At 50.3% G+C, this 16,253-nt stretch overlaps 1 protein-coding gene across 5 annotated transcripts in view; it reads left to right on the top strand.

Moving 5' to 3' along the window:
• Positions 1 to 117: 117 nt before the first annotated feature.
• Positions 118 to 16,253, top strand: part of NUMA1 (nuclear mitotic apparatus protein 1) — a 51,064-nt gene continuing 34,928 nt past the window's right edge. For 3 of the 5 annotated variants that reach the window (XM_069969420.1, XM_069969414.1, XM_069969417.1), the window contains exon 1: positions 118 to 243. The gene's annotated coding sequence lies outside the window, so the exon portion shown is untranslated. Of the gene's footprint in view, positions 244 to 10,358; positions 10,543 to 16,253 lie in introns of those variants that run through there. The other 2 variants (XM_069969415.1, XM_069969416.1) reach the window with 1 other exon arrangement.

Below are 16,253 nucleotides of genomic sequence, written 5' to 3'. Positions count from 1 at the left end.
TAGCTCCATGACGTCACGCCGTGTTCTGCTGCGTGGCCAGCAGGGGGCGGGCTCTCCCTGAGGGGCGTTGTTGTGTCTAGTGTACGGGAGGGGCGTGGCCTGAGACGTGACGTCAGGTTGGAGGCGCGCAGACAGAGTGCAGCCAATGGCGGCCTGGCCCGCCGGCGGCTCCGGGTTTGAATAGTGTTCTGGCCGCGACTGAGAGGAGGCTGCGGGCGGCGAGGAGCGGGGGAACCGGTGCCGGTGAGTGCGGGCGGCCCGGGGTGCGGTCAGCTGCAGTGTGGAGGCCCCGGAGGCTTCAGAACCGCATCTGCGTCATCACCGGAGGAGGGGAGGGGAGTCCCCGGTGTGTATGAGGGGAGGAGGAGGAGGGGAGTCCCCGGTGTGTATGAGGGGAGGAGACCCCGGTGTGTATGAGGGGAGGAGGGGGAGGGGACCCCGGTGTGTATGAGGGGAGGAGGAGGAGGGGACCCCGGTGTGTATGAGGGGAGGAGGAGGAGGGGACCCCGGTGTGTATGAGGGGAGGAGGAGGAGGAGGAGGAGGGGACCCCGGTGTGTATGAGGGGAGGAGGAGGAGGGGACCCCGATGTGTATGAGGGGAGGAGGAGGAGGGGACCCCGGTGTGTATGAGGGGAGGAGGAGGAGGGGACCCCGGTGTGTATGAGGGGAGGAGGAGGAGGGGACCCCGGTGTGTATGAGGGGAGGAGGAGGAGGGGACCCCGGTGTGTATGAGGGGAGGAGGAGGAGGGGACCCCGGTGTGTATGAGGGGAGGAGGAGGAGGGGACCCCGGTGTGTATGAGGGGAGGAGGGGAGGGGACCCCGGTGTGTATGAGGGGAGGAGGAGGAGGGGACCCCGGTGTGTATGAGGGGAGGGGAGACCCCGGTGTGTATGAGGGGAGGAGGAGGAGGAGGGGACCCCAGTGTGTATGAGGGGAGGAGGAGGAGGGGAGGAGGAGGAGGAGGAGGGGAGTCCCCGGTGTGTATGAGGGGAGGAGGAGGAGGGGAGTCCCCGGTGTGTATGAGGGGAGGAGGAGGAGGGGAGCCCGGTGTGTATGAGGGGAGGGGGGGACCCCGGTGTGTATGAGGGGAGGAGGAGACCCCGGTGTGTATGAGGGGAGGAGGAGGAGGAGACCCCGGTGTGTATGAGGGGAGGAGGAGGAGGGGACCCCGGTGTGTATGAGGGGAGGAGGAGGAGGGGACCCCGGTGTGTATGAGGGGAGGAGGGGAGGGGACCCCGGTGTGTATGAGGGGAGGAGGAGGAGGGGACCCCGGTGTGTATGAGGGGAGGAGGGGAGGGGACCCCGGTGTGTATGAGGGGAGGAGGAGGAGGGGACCCCGGTGTGTATGAGGGGAGGAGGAGGAGGGGACCCCGATGTGTATGAGGGGAGGAGGAGGGGACCCCGGTGTGTATGAGGGGAGGAGGAGGAGGGGACCCCGGTGTGTATGAGGGGAGGAGGGGAGGGGACCCCGGTGTGTATGAGGGGAGGAGGAGGAGGGGACCCCGGTGTGTATGAGGGGAGGAGGAGGAGGGGACCCCGGTGTGTATGAGGGGAGGAGGAGGAGGGGACCCCGGTGTGTATGAGGGGAGGAGGAGGAGGGGACCCCGGTGTGTATGAGGGGAGGAGGAGGAGGGGACCCCGGTGTGTATGAGGGGAGGGGACCCCGGTGTGTATGAGGGGAGGAGGAGGAGGGGACCCCGGTGTGTATGAGGGGAGGAGGAGGAGGGGGGGGACCCCGGTGTGTATGAGGGGAGGAGGAGGAGGGGGGGACCCCGGTGTGTATGAGGGGAGGAGGAGGAGGGGGGGACCCCGGTGTGTATGAGGGGAGGAGGAGGAGGGGAGCCCGGTGTGTATGAGGGGAGGAAGAGGAGGGGACCCCGGTGTGTATGAGGGGAGGAGGAGGGGGGGACCCCGGTGTGTATGAGGGGAGGAGGAGACCCCGGTGTGTATGAGGGGAGGAGGGGACCCCGGTGTGTATGAGGGGAGGAGGAGGAGGGGAGCCCAGTGTGTATGAGAGGAGGAAGAGGAGGGGAGGAGGAGGAGGAGGGGAGCCCAGTGTGTATGAGGGGAGGAGGAGGAGGGGACCCCGGTGTGTATGAGGGGAGGAGGGGACCCCGGTGTGTATGAGGGGAGGAGGGGAGGGGACCCCGGTGTGTATGAGGGGAGGAGGAGGAGGAGACCCCGGTGTGTATGAGGGGAGGAGGGGAGCCCAGTGTGTATGAGAGGAGGAAGAGGAGGGGAGGAGGAGGAGGAGGGGAGCCCAGTGTGTATGAGGGGAGGAGGAGGAGGGGACCCCGGTGTGTATGAGGGGAGGAGGGGAGCCCAGTGTGTATGAGAGGAGGAAGAGGAGGGGAGGAGGAGGAGGGGAGCCCAGTGTGTATGAGGGGAGGAGGAGACCCCGGTGTGTATGAGGGGAGGAGGAGGAGGAGGAGACCCCGGTGTGTATGAGGGGAGGAGGAGGAGGGGAGCCCAGTGTGTATGAGAGGAGGAAGAGGAGGGGAGGAGGAGGAGGGGAGCCCAGTGTGTATGAGGGGAGGAGGAGGAGGAGACCCCGGTGTGTATGAGGGGAGGAGGAGGAGACCCCGGTGTGTATGAGGGGAGGAGGAGGAGGAGGAGACCCCGGTGTGTATGAGGGGAGGAGGAGGAGACCCCGGTGTGTATGAGGGGAGGAGGAGGAGGAGGAGACCCTGGTGTGTATGAGGAGGGGAGGAGGAGGAGGAGACCCCGGTGTGTATGAGGGGAGGAGGAGGAGGAGGAGGAGGGGACCCCGGTGTGTATGAGGGGAGGAGGAGGGGAGCCCGGTGTGTATGAGGGGAGGAGGAAGAGGGGAGCCCGGTGTGTATGAGGGGAGGAAGAGGAGGGGAGGAGGAGGAGGAGGGGAGCCCAGTGTGTATGAGGGGAGGAGGAGGGGACCCCGGTGTGTATGAGGGGAGGAGGAGGAGGGGAGCCCGGTGTGTATGAGGGGAGGAGGGGACCCCGGTGTGTATGAGGGGAGGAGGGGACCCCGGTGTGTGTGAGGGGAGGAGGGGACCCCGGTGTGTATGAGGGGAGGAGGAAGAGGGGAGCCCGGTGTGTATGAGGGGAGGAGGAGGAGGGGAGCCCGGTGTGTATGAGGGGAGGAAGAGGAGGGGAGGAGGAGGAGGGGAGCCCGGTGTGTATGAGGGGAGGAAGAGGAGGGGAGGAAGAGGAGGGGAGCCCAGTGTGTATGAGGGGAGGAAGAGGAGGGGACCCCGGTGTGTATGAGGGGAGGAGGAGGAGGAGGGGACCCCGGTGTGTATGAGGGGAGGAGGAGGAGGGGAGCCCGGTGTGTATGAGGGGAGGAGGGGAGCCCGGTGTGTATAAGGGGAGGAGGAGGAGGGGAGTCCTCGGTGTGTATGAGGGGAGGAGGAGGGACCCCGGTGTGTATGAGGGGAGGAGGAGGAGGGGACCCCGGTGTGTATGAGGGGAGGAGGGGACCCCGGTGTGTATGAGGGGAGGAGGAGGGGGGACCCCGGTGTGTATGAGGGGAGGAGGAGGGGGGACCCCGGTGTGTATGAGAGGAGGAGGGGACCCCGGTGTGTATGAGGGGAGGAGGGGACCCCGGTGTGTATGAGGGGAGGAGGAGGGGAGCCCGGTGTGTATGAGGGGAGGAGGGGGGGACCCCGGTGTGTATGAGGGGAGGAGGAGGAGGGGACCCTGGTGTGTATGAGGGGGGGAGGGGGGGACCCCGGTGTGTATGAGGGGAGGAGGAGGAGGGGACCCTGGTGTGTATGAGGGGAGGAGGAAGAGGGGAGCCCGGTGTGTATGAGGGGAGGAGGAGGAGGGGAGCCCGGTGTGTATGAGGGGAGGAGGAGGAGGGGAGCCCGGTGTGTATGAGGGGAGGAAGAGGAGGGGAGGAGGAGGAGGGGAGCCCGGTGTGTATGAGGGGAGGAAGAGGAGGGGAGGAAGAGGAGGGGAGCCCAGTGTGTATGAGGGGAGGAAGAGGAGGGGACCCCGGTGTGTATGAGGGGAGGAGGAGGAGGAGGAGGAGGAGGAGGGGACCCCGGTGTGTATGAGGGGAGGAGGAGGAGGAGGGGACCCCGGTGTGTATGAGGGGAGGAGGAGGAGGGGAGCCCGGTGTGTATGAGGGGAGGAGGAGGAGGGGAGCCCGGTGTGTATGAGGGGAGGAGGGGAGCCCGGTGTGTATAAGGGGAGGAGGAGGAGGGGAGTCCCCGGTGTGTATGAGGGGAGGAGGAGGGGGGACCCCGGTGTGTATGAGGGGAGGAGGAGGAGGGGGCCCCGGTGTGTATGAGGGGAGGAGGGGGCCCCGGTGTGTATGAGGGGAGGAGGAGGGGAGCCCGGTGTGTATGAGGGGAGGAGGGGGGGACCCCGGTGTGTATGAGGGGAGGAGGAGGAGGGGACCCTGGTGTGTATGAGGGGGGGAGGGGGGGACCCCGGTGTGTATGAGGGGAGGAGGAGGAGGGGACCCTGGTGTGTATGAGGGGAGGAGGGGGGGACCCCGGTGTGTATGAGGGGAGGAGGAGGTTTTCTATCGGGATTTGCTGCTGCTCTGGACAGTTCCTGACATGGACAGAGGTGGCAGCAGAGGGCATTGTGTCAGACTGTAGAGAATACACCACTTCCTGCAGGACATACAGCAGCTGATAAGTACTGGAAGACTGGAGATTTATTAATAGAATTTACAAATCTATATAACTTTCTTTGGAGTTCCCCTTTAATTCGATGCTGATTGAGTCTCTCTCAGACATGGCATTGACCAGTATATGCAATCTGATGATGACTTATTATAGCCCACTTGGAGTGTTAAAAAAATAAAAAAAACTCCTCTACTAAAAATTTAAATAACATCGGTAACGATGTCCCTGCAGACCTTGTTTAACGATTATTGGGCTGTGTAAGACCACCCTTAGTGGGAAGAAACTCCAGCCCCTCCATGAGGTGACTCCATTAGGATCAATGGAACCCTATCATGGAGGGGCGGGTTTTTTTTCCCACTGCGGGTGGGTCGGCCGCCTCCAGTGCTTCAGCCTGGGCCAGGTGGTACAGTCACTTAAATAAAAACATTAAAAAAATTATATATTGCTGCGTGCGGAATTGTCTGATAATTCAATCAGATGAAATTGCATAAAAACTGCAGAAAATAAGTTCCCCCCCCCCCCCCCCAATGTGTCATGTCACTTCTTTCGGCTGATAGCAGAATACGCCGGCCCATAGAATGGTGTCTATGGAGCCGGCGGAAAGGCGCACGGCCAGCCAACGGAATTCCGCAGATATTATGCGTGAGAATTCTGTAGTGTGAACCCGCCCTTATAATGGAGCTCTATGGAGGCTGACTGATCACATGACACAGAGCTGGGAGAGGATGCGCTTGGCACGGTCTTCTCTCGGTTCTATCTCCTAATCAGTACGGGTCTGAACACTCAGACATGTCAAAAGGAGAAGTCCGGAAATTTATAATATAAAGGCAACTTACCTCTCCCTGTGCCTCCATGGGGTGGGCTCACCCCTCTGGGACCCCCGGCTCCAGCAATGTTACCACTCAGCGGATGAATTGACCACCCAGCCAATGAGTGACCCCTGGGGGAGGATGCAGCTGCACTCACTGATTGGCTGAGTGGGCAATAAGTTCCGGCTGGGATCTTGCAGCCTGTGATGGGGCACGGGGAGAGGTAAGTAACACCCGTGTATTGTGTTCCCACTAATAGGTGCACAACTGCTGGGCTTTGGTGTTTGGTTTTTTATAATTTCATTGCAGAAATGTATATTTTTTCTGTTTTGCCGTACATTTTATGATCTAATGAAGGATGTTATCAAAACTTGCTGCAATTCTTCTCCGGGGGAAGGGGACCTGTTGTATCTGTACATTCTGGACCCTTAGGGTATAAACCCACACACCGTATACGCAGCTTATTTACTGCTGCGATACGCAGCAAATACGCAACAAACACGCAACAAACACGCAACAAATACGCAGCAGATTAGATCTAAATAACTGGACACAGCATCAAATCTGCACCACCAAATCTGCTTCAAATCTGCTGCGTTTTTGCTGCGTATCTGCTGTGAATACGGTGTGTGGGTTTATACCCATAGGGTACAAACACACACAGCAGATACGCAGCAGGTTTGATGCTGTGTTCAGTTATTTAGATCTAATCTGCTGCGATTTGTTGCGTATTTGCTGCGTATTTGTTGCGTATTTGCTGCGTGAATCAGTCTTAAAAATAAGCAGGCAAAACGCAGGTTGGCTTTATACAATTGTTCTGCGTTAAAATACGCAATTGTGTACTTTTGAAGCGTGAAGCTTGTTAGCAAAGCATCAGTTGTTAAAATACGCTATTGCGTATTTTTGAAGCGTGAAGCTACATGCGTTTTTCGCACAGGTTGTTAACAACTGATGCTTTGCTAACAACAATTGCGTATTTTAACGCAGAACAATTGTATAAAGCCAACCTGCGTTTTGCCTGCTTATTTTTAAGACTGATTCACGCAGCAAATACGTCAAGTGGGTTTGTAACCTTACACTGAATGGGGTGAATGAGGCCGCAGACGGCATTACATGATCGTGTGTTCACTTTGCACGGACACTTTGTCCGGTACCGCTGTGTCTCTGCTGTTGTGTATGGTTTAACTGCGCCGTCCCCTTAAATGCCATCGTGAGGTACTGTCCATGGCAGGAACTGAACTATTCAACTTTCTGACACCATTCAGAAAGAAAAAGATTTTCACTGGCGTAAATGTTACTGCTATCTGTAATCGAGGTGACATCCAGCCTCTCAATATGTGTGTGTGTGTAATATACATATGTGTAATATATATATATATATATATATATATATATATATATACACACACAGTGGTACCTTGGTTTAAAAGTAACTTTGATTGAGAGCATTTTGGTTTAAGAGCTCACAGTTTTTGAAAATTGGTGTAAGAGCATTGCTTTGGTGTAAGAGCTCACTGTACTGAGTGGCAGGGGGAGCGGGGGAGGGGCATGGTCTGTATAGCAGGGTCTACAGCACTGTACTCTGACCTCACTTTCCAAATCATGGCAGATCCACTTCAGGCTGGGGCTTACATCAGGGGACAGGACTGTGGAGGTAATCTCTCCATAGCTGTAACCCCTCTCTCCCTGGAAAGAGATGCCCACATCTGCCCTGCTCATTCCTCCCGGCAGTCTCTGTCAGTCCTTGTGTTTCCTATACTCTCCATTCCTGCTATAATATGCCTGCACTCACACTCAGATATATGATTGGCCTACACGTGGTATAGACGCCACATAAGTAATTATTTATTTCACCTGCTGGGGGTTGTAGGGGATTGGATACCATGTCCGGCGGGTGGGTATTTATATCAGGGCCTTCCAACTATTCAGTACCCCTTGAAAAAGGTTGCTTACCGAAACGTGCGTTGGGGTGGGGGCAGCTGTCTGGCTGGTATATAGAATCCACTTGGGTAAAGTATAACACTTTATATGGTCACCTTGTGATAGAGCTGGTTTAGGGTCTCTTTTATGGTATTATACCATTGATTTGTAGTCTCTTTTTTCCCTCATCATCTCTATATTGCCTGACAGCAGCACCCCTCATTTGTATGTTTTCTGTTGTTTTTAATGTATTTTCTCAGTCGCAGTTCACTGTTTGTTATGACTTTTTCTAAATGTATGTGCCTTTTTATGAAATAAAGAATTTTTGTATGTTGACTACTCAAGGAGGTTCAGTTGTCTCTATAGGTATATAGTCTGTAACTAGAACCCATTAATATTATTTCAATACAACATCCTCCACTCATAGAATAACGCATATGTGCTTCAGTGTGGGGGAGATCTGCTATACTTCTTTCTTCTGTATGCTGCTATAATGAGCCTGCACTCACACTCAGATATATATATAGATATATATATATATATATATCTCTATTATATATATCTATTATATATATATATCTAATATATATATATATATATATATATATATATATATATATATATATATATATATATAATCTCTATTTGCCTATTGGGTATATTATGTATGTACTGTTGCGTAACACTACCCTACATTTTCTTGTTTGGCCTGTGGTTGAGCGGCGTCTGACCCCACCTGGGCGGGATTGGTCTGACCACCTGGAGGGATGAATGTGGCCCCATCAGGACGGCTCTCCCTGCACATGTGCTGTGGATGGGTCACACATTATGTTATAGGGCTTTTTCAGGATTGAGACACAGCTGCTCATATGCAGGAACACATCCACCTCCCCTGTCCTCAGACTGTGTGCGGTATTACCACTCTCCTCCATTCACTTAGGTGGAACTGAGCTGCAATACCGCTCACAGCCTGAGGACAGGGGAGGAGCTGTTTCTGGAGGAGCAGCCATGTGTTTCTCCTCCTGGATAGTGTGGTGGTGATGTATACTCAGTATGGTGCACATCCTTTACAGAAGGACGCTTCCCCTATGTTGTAGATTGTGCAGTGATTTTGCAGCAGTAGATTGACTTACTGCAGAGGTTGGACCCCCTCTGGTCCCATGGTGACAGTGTATACTAGCTGTATACCATTGCTATACATCAGGGATGGGGAGCCCTGGAGCTCCAGCTGTTGCTAAACTACAACTCCCATCGTACCTGCACAGCCAACAGCTTGAGGTTCCCCACCCCTGATACTGATGGATATAACAGATTTCTATAGACGGGGCTTGGAGCCATCCCTGTGTGATGGCAGGATCAGTGCTTATAGCACTACAAGTCCCAGCAAGGAGCAGTGCTTATAGCACTACAGGACCCAGCGAGGGTCGGCGCTTATAGCACTACAGGTCCCAGCGAGGGTCGGCGCTTACAGCACTACAGGTCCCAGCGAGGGTCGGCGCTTATAGCACTACAGGTCCCAGCGAGGGTCGCTGCTTATAGCACTACAGGTCCCAGCGAGGGTCGCTGCTTATAGCACTACAGGTCCCAGCGAGGGTCGGCGCTTATAGCACTACAGGACCCAGCGAGGGTCGGCGCTTATAGCACTACAGGACCCAGCGAGGGTCGGCGCTTATAGCACTACAGGACCCAGCGAGGGTCGGCGCTTATAGCACTACAGGTCCCAGCGAGGGTCGGCGCTTATAGCACTACAGGACCCAGCGAGGGTCGGCGCTTATAGCACTACAGGTCCCAGCGAGGGTCGGCGCTTATAGCACTACAGGACCCAGCGAGGGTTGGCGCTTATAGCACTACAGGTCCCAGCGAGGGTCGGCGCTTATAGCACTACAGGTCCCAGCGAGGGTCGTTGCTTATAGCACTACAGGTCCCAGCGAGGGTCGCTGCTTATAGCACTACAGGTCCCAGCGAGGGTCGGCGCTTATAGCACTACAGGACCCAGCGAGGGTCAGCGCTTATAGCACTACAGATCTCAGCGAGGGTCGTTGCTTATAGCACTACAGGTCCCAGCGAGGGTCGGCGCTTATAGCACTACAGGTCCCAGCGAGGGTCGGCGCTTATAGCACTACAGGACCCAGCGAGGGTCAGCGCTTATAGCACTACAGGTCCCAGCGAGGGTCGTTGCTTATAGCACTACAGGACCCAGCGAGGGTCGGCGCTTATAGCACTACAGGTCCCAGCAAGGGTCGGCGCTTATAGCACTACAGGTCCCAGCGAGGGTCGTTGCTTATAGCACTACAGGTCCCAGCGAGGGTCAGCGCTTATAGCACTACAGGTCCCAGCGAGGGTCGTTGCTTATAGCACTACAGGTCCCAGCGAGGGTCGGCGCTTATAGCACTACAGGTCCCAGCGAGGGTCGTCGCTTATAGCACTACAGGTCCCAGCGAGGGTCGTCGCTTATAGCACTACAGGTCCCAGCGAGGGTCGGCGCTTATAGCACTACAGGTCCCAGCGAGGGTCGGCGCTTATAGCACTACAGGTCCCAGCGAGGGTCGGCGCTTATAGCACTACAGGTCCCAGCGAGGGTCGGCGCTTATAGCACTACAGGACCCAGCGAGGGTCGGCGCTTATAGCACTACAGGACCCAGCGAGGGTCGGCGCTTATAGCACTACAGGTCCCAGCGAGGGTCGGCGCTTATAGCACTACAGGTCCCAGCAAGGAGCAGTGCTTATAGCACTACAGGTCCCAGCGAGGGTCGTTGCTTATAGCACTACAGGTCCCAGCGAGGGTCGCTGCTTATAGCACTACAGGTCCCAGCGAGGGTCGCTGCTTATAGCACTACAAGTGCCAGCTGCTCCTGCCTGGGCATGCTGGGGCTTGTGGTTTAGCAGCAGGGTGCACGTCACTGTTGTGGAGGAGGCTGAAGGGTTAATGCGGTGCAGCCACACATGAGCTCAGCCTAACCTGCCGCTCCTCCCCTCCTCCACATCACAGCGTGTCACCGCCCCGGAGCATGCTGGGAATTGGCATGCAAATACAAGCTGGTCTGCCATGGCTGCTGCTGAGGGGCTCCTGTGGGACTCCGGCTGTATCCAGGGCGGCCGCTCGGCCCCCTAAAGTGCAGGGAAGTTTATAAAGTTACCAGGTCCCCCCTCCCCCTCAGTCCGGGGCCGCTGGGGGCTCAGGAGGACACAGCCACACAGTGAGTGCTCACCTTACTTGTGTTGTGTAGAGATGTTCTGTGTTGGTGGGGAAAGAGTTAATGCCGGGACCTCAGGGGGGTCAGCTGCTGTGTATATCTCTATATCTCTACTGTGACAGCACTGATTGTGTGTGTGTGTGTGTGTGTATATATATATATATATATATATATATATATATATATATATATATATATATATATATATATATATGCATACACACACGGGTCAGTGACATCGCTGCTGTGTGTATATTTAATGTGTGACACTGTTTATATATACTGTGTGTGTATATAATGTGACACTGTGTGTGTGTGTGTGTAATGACAGTGTGACTGTGATACACCTGCCCTGTGTCTGATGACGCCCCTGTTAGGGCCCTATTCCACCAGACGATTATCGTTCAGATTATCATTAAATCGTTAGAATCTAAACGATAATCATTCTGTTGAAATGCAGTTGACGATTAACGACCGAACGAGAAATCATTGATCGCTTTATAAGACCTGGACCTATTTTTATCGTTGCTCGTTCGCAAAACGTTCGACATTGTTCGGTCGTTCGCAATAGATACGAACGAAATAGCGAAGAAAAACTATCGCAATTACGATCATAAGTAACGATTATCGTTCCATGGAAATGAGGGAAAGTTTTCAGGTCTTTCGCAATAGCGGTCGATTGAGATCGTTAATCGTTAATAGTATGCAAACTATAATCGTCCGGTGGAATAGGGCCCTTAGGGTGAAACTAGTTGCGGGGCAGTGTGTGTGTGTGTGTCAGTCTTTAACAGCAGTGGCTGGAGGTGATCAGCTGTGTCTCTAGGATATAGTTTACGTGGGTGGACTTAGCTGCTCTGTTATATCAGGATTACTATTGCAGTTAGTATCTGATCTAGCTTACATACACACTATTGGGTAGTGACCCCAGGAGGCCCGCGGGCCCCACAGTCCCCTCAGACTAGCTGAGTTTCACAGTGTGTATGTGAGTGATCGGTATAACGTGCAGTCTCCTGGTCAGCTGTCCACCTTAACAGAGATATATTGGATCCAGCATAATTACCTTTATACCCCAGTAGGAGGGGGATTCTTACTAGCAGTACGTAGCTGTACACCATTCAGCAACCAGTTTTTAATCAGCACATATTTCTCTTACTTTGTACACTAATAAGTTATATTTTAGTAATACTCTGTATATAAATCATTGGTGAGACCCCTTTATGGGAGGGGAAACTTTAAGATAGAGGGAGCCCACTGGGCTAACAGCCCTATGTGTTTTTTGTTTCTAAATAGACCCTCTTCCCCCTCATCTTTTATTGTTGTGTGTAATGTGTGACACTGTGTGGATTAGAAGCATAATTCGTACCGGGACGGCGCTTGTAATCCAAATCACTCTTACACCAAAGCAAATTGTCCCATAAGAAATCACTGATCTGCAGACAATTGGTTCCACACCCCAAATATAATGATTTTTATTATGAAAAACATGTAAAACAAATGAAACAATGAGAAACAGCTAAATCTGTGATATGTTACTGTACAGTATCGCAGCATGTGGTGTATAATGTATAGTAACTGTATAACCCTGATAACACAGCAGCTGGATATGTGATTTATAAGTTACTGTACAGTATAGCAGCATGTGGTGTATAATGTATAGTAACTGTATAACCCTGATAACACAGCAGCAGCTGGATATGTGATATATAAGTTACTGTACAGTATAGCAGCATGTGGTGTATAATGTATAGTAAATGTATAACCCTGATAACACAGCAGCTGGATATGTGATATACAAGTTACTGTACAGTATAGCAGCATGTGGTATATAATGTATAGTAACTGTATAACCCTGATAACACAGCATCAGCTGGATATGTGATATATAGGTTACTGAACAGTATAGCAATCAGCATGTGGTGTATAATGTATAGTAAGTGTATAACCCTGATAACACAGCAGCTGGATATGTGATATATAAGTTACTGTACAGTATAGCAATCAGCATGTGGTATATAATGTACAGTAACTTATATATCACATATCCAGCTGCTGTGTTATCAGGGTTATACAGTTACTATACATTATACACCACATGCTGCTATACTGTACAGTAACTTATATATCACATATCCAGCTGCTGTGTTATCAGGGTTATACAGTTACTATACATTATATACCACATGCTGATTGCTATACTGTACAGTAACTTATATATCACATATCCAGCTGCTGCTGTGTTATCAGGGTTATACAGTTACTATACATTATATACCACATGCTGCTATACTGTACAGTAACTTATATATCACATATCCAGCTGCTGTGTTATCAGGGTTATACAGTTACTATACATTATACACCACATGCTGCTATACTGTACAGTAACTTATATATCACATATCCAGCTGCTGTGTTATCAGGGTTATACAGTTACTATACATTATATACCACATGCTGCGATACTGTACAGTAACTTATATATCACATATCCAGCTGCTGTGTTATCACGGTTATACAGTTACTATACATTATACACCACATGCTGATTGCTATACTGTACAGTAACTTATATATCACATATCCAGCTGCTGTGTTATCAGGGTTATACAGTTACTATACATTATACACCACATGCTGCTATACTGTACAGTAACTTATAAATCACATATCCAGCTGCTGTGTTATCAGGGTTATACAGTTACTATACATTATACACCACATGCTGCTATACTGTACAGTAACTTATAAATCACATATCCAGCTGCTGTGTTATCAGGGTTATACAGTTACTATACATTATACACCACATGCTGCGATACTGTACAGTAACATATCACAGATTTAGCTGTTTCTCATTGTTTCATTTGTTTTACATGTTTTTCATAATAAAAATCATTATATTTGGGGTGTGGAACCAATTGTCTGCAGATCAGTGATTTCTTATGGGACAATTTGCTTTGGTGTAAGAGTGATTTGGATTACAAGCGCCGTCCCGGTACGAATTATGCTTCTAATCCACACAGTGTCACACATTACACACAACAATAAAAGATGAGGGGGAAGAGGGTCTATTTAGAAACAAAAAACACATAGGGCTGTTAGCCCAGTGGGCTCCCTCTATGTGTTTTTTGTTTCTAAATAGACCCTCTTCCCCCTCATCTTTTATTGTTGTGTGTAATGTGTGACACTGTGTGGATTAGAAGCATAATTCGTACCGGGACGGCGCTTGTAATCCAAATCACTCTTACACCAAAGCAAATTGTCCCATAAGAAATCACTGATCTGCAGACAATTGGTTCCACACCCCAAATATAATGATTTTTATTATGAAAAACATGTAAAACAAATGAAACAATGAGAAACAGCTAAATCTGTGATATGTTACTGTACAGTATCGCAGCATGTGGTGTATAATGTATAGTAACTGTATAACCCTGATAACACAGCAGCTGGATATGTGATTTATAAGTTACTGTACAGTATAGCAGCATGTGGTGTATAATGTATAGTAACTGTATAACCCTGATAACACAGCAGCTGGATATGTGATTTATAAGTTACTGTACAGTATAGCAGCATGTGGTGTATAATGTATAGTAACTGTATAACCCTGATAACACAGCAGCTGGATATGTGATATATAAGTTACTGTACAGTATAGCAATCAGCATGTGGTGTATAATGTATAGTAACTGTATAACCGTGATAACACAGCAGCTGGATATGTGATATATAAGTTACTGTACAGTATCGCAGCATGTGGTATATAATGTATAGTAACTGTATAACCCTGATAACACAGCAGCTGGATATGTGATATATAAGTTACTGTACAGTATAGCAGCATGTGGTGTATAATGTATAGTAACTGTATAACCCTGATAACACAGCAGCTGGATATGTGATATATAAGTTACTGTACAGTATAGCAGCATGTGGTATATAATGTATAGTAACTGTATAACCCTGATAACACAGCAGCAGCTGGATATGTGATATACAAGTTACTGTACAGTATAGCAATCAGCATGTGGTATATAATGTATAGTAACTGTATAACCCTGATAACACAGCAGCTGGATATGTGATATATAAGTTACTGTACAGTATAGCAGCATGTGGTGTATAATGTATAGTAACTGTATAACCCTGATAACACAGCAGCTGGATATGTGATAAGTTACTGTACATTATATACCACATGCTGATTGCTATACTGTTCAGTAACTTATATATCACATATCCAGCTGCTGTGTTATCAGGGTTATACACTTACTATACATTATACACCACATGCTGATTGCTATACTGTACAGTAACTTATATATCACATATCCAGCTGATGCTGTGTTATCAGGGTTATACAGTTACTATACATTATATACCACATGCTGCTATACTGTACAGTAACTTGTATATCACATATCCAGCTGCTGTGTTATCAGGGTTATACATTTACTATACATTATACACCACATGCTGCTATACTGTACAGTAACTTATATATCACATATCCAGCTGCTGCTGTGTTATCAGGGTTATACAGTTACTATACATTATATACCACATGCTGATTGCTATAATGTACAGTAACTTATATATCACATATCCAGCTGCAGTGTTATCAGGGTTATACAGTTACTATACATTATACACCACATGATGATTGCTATACTGTACAGTAACATATATCACATATCCAGCTGCTGTGTTATCAGGGTTATACAGTTACTATACATTATACACCACATGCTGCTATACTGTACAGTAACTTATATATCACATATCAAGCTGCTGTGTTATCAGGGTTATACAGTTACTATACATTATACACCACATGCTGATTGCTATACTGTACAGTAACTTATATCACATATCCAGCTGCTGTGTTATCAGGGTTATACAGTTACTATACATTATACACCCCATGCTGCTATACTGCACAGTAACTTATATATCACATATCCAGCTGCTGCTGTGTTATCAGGGTTATACAGTTACTATACATTATACACCACATGCTGCTATGCTATACTGTACAGTAACTTATATATCACATATCCAGCTGCTGTTATAAGGGTTATACAGTTACTATACATTATACACCACATGCTGCTATACTGTACAGTAACTTATATATCACATATCCAGCTGCTGCTGTGTTATCAGGGTTATACAGTTACTATACATTATACACCACATGCTGCTATACTGTACAGTAACTTATATATCACATATCTAGCTGCTGTGTTATCAGGGTTATACAGTTACTATACATTAGGGCTGGGCGATTAATCGAATTAATTCGATTAATTCGCCCAGAATTTGAGAATCGATTTGACATTTTTGGAAAATCGAAAATCGATTTTCCAAAAAAATCATTGGATTCGGGCGCGCGGGCGGGCTGCTCGCATCCTCCAGCTACTGAAACAGCGTGAGGAGCGAGAGCGCCCAGCAGCGTCCTATGTCCCCGCCTCTGACCCGCCCCCATAGCCGGACGTGTACGCGCGCTTCCTCCTGGCCGCACATGGAGGTCCCCGGAGGAGGCTGCAGATACTGAAGCATCGGGTGATCGCTGCGGGTGCTGGAGCTGTACAGCAGCGACACTATCATTCGATGCTTCAGTATCTGCAGCCTCCTCCGGGGACCTCCATGTGCGGCCGGGAGGAAGCGCGCATACACGTCCGGCTATGGGGGCGGGTCCGCTGCGGGGA

Source organism: Dendropsophus ebraccatus, chromosome 5, assembly GCF_027789765.1.
Source record: "Dendropsophus ebraccatus isolate aDenEbr1 chromosome 5, aDenEbr1.pat, whole genome shotgun sequence".
Lineage (NCBI taxonomy): Eukaryota > Metazoa > Chordata > Amphibia > Anura > Hylidae > Dendropsophus > Dendropsophus ebraccatus.
This window is presented reverse-complemented; position numbering and strand designations above follow the sequence as displayed.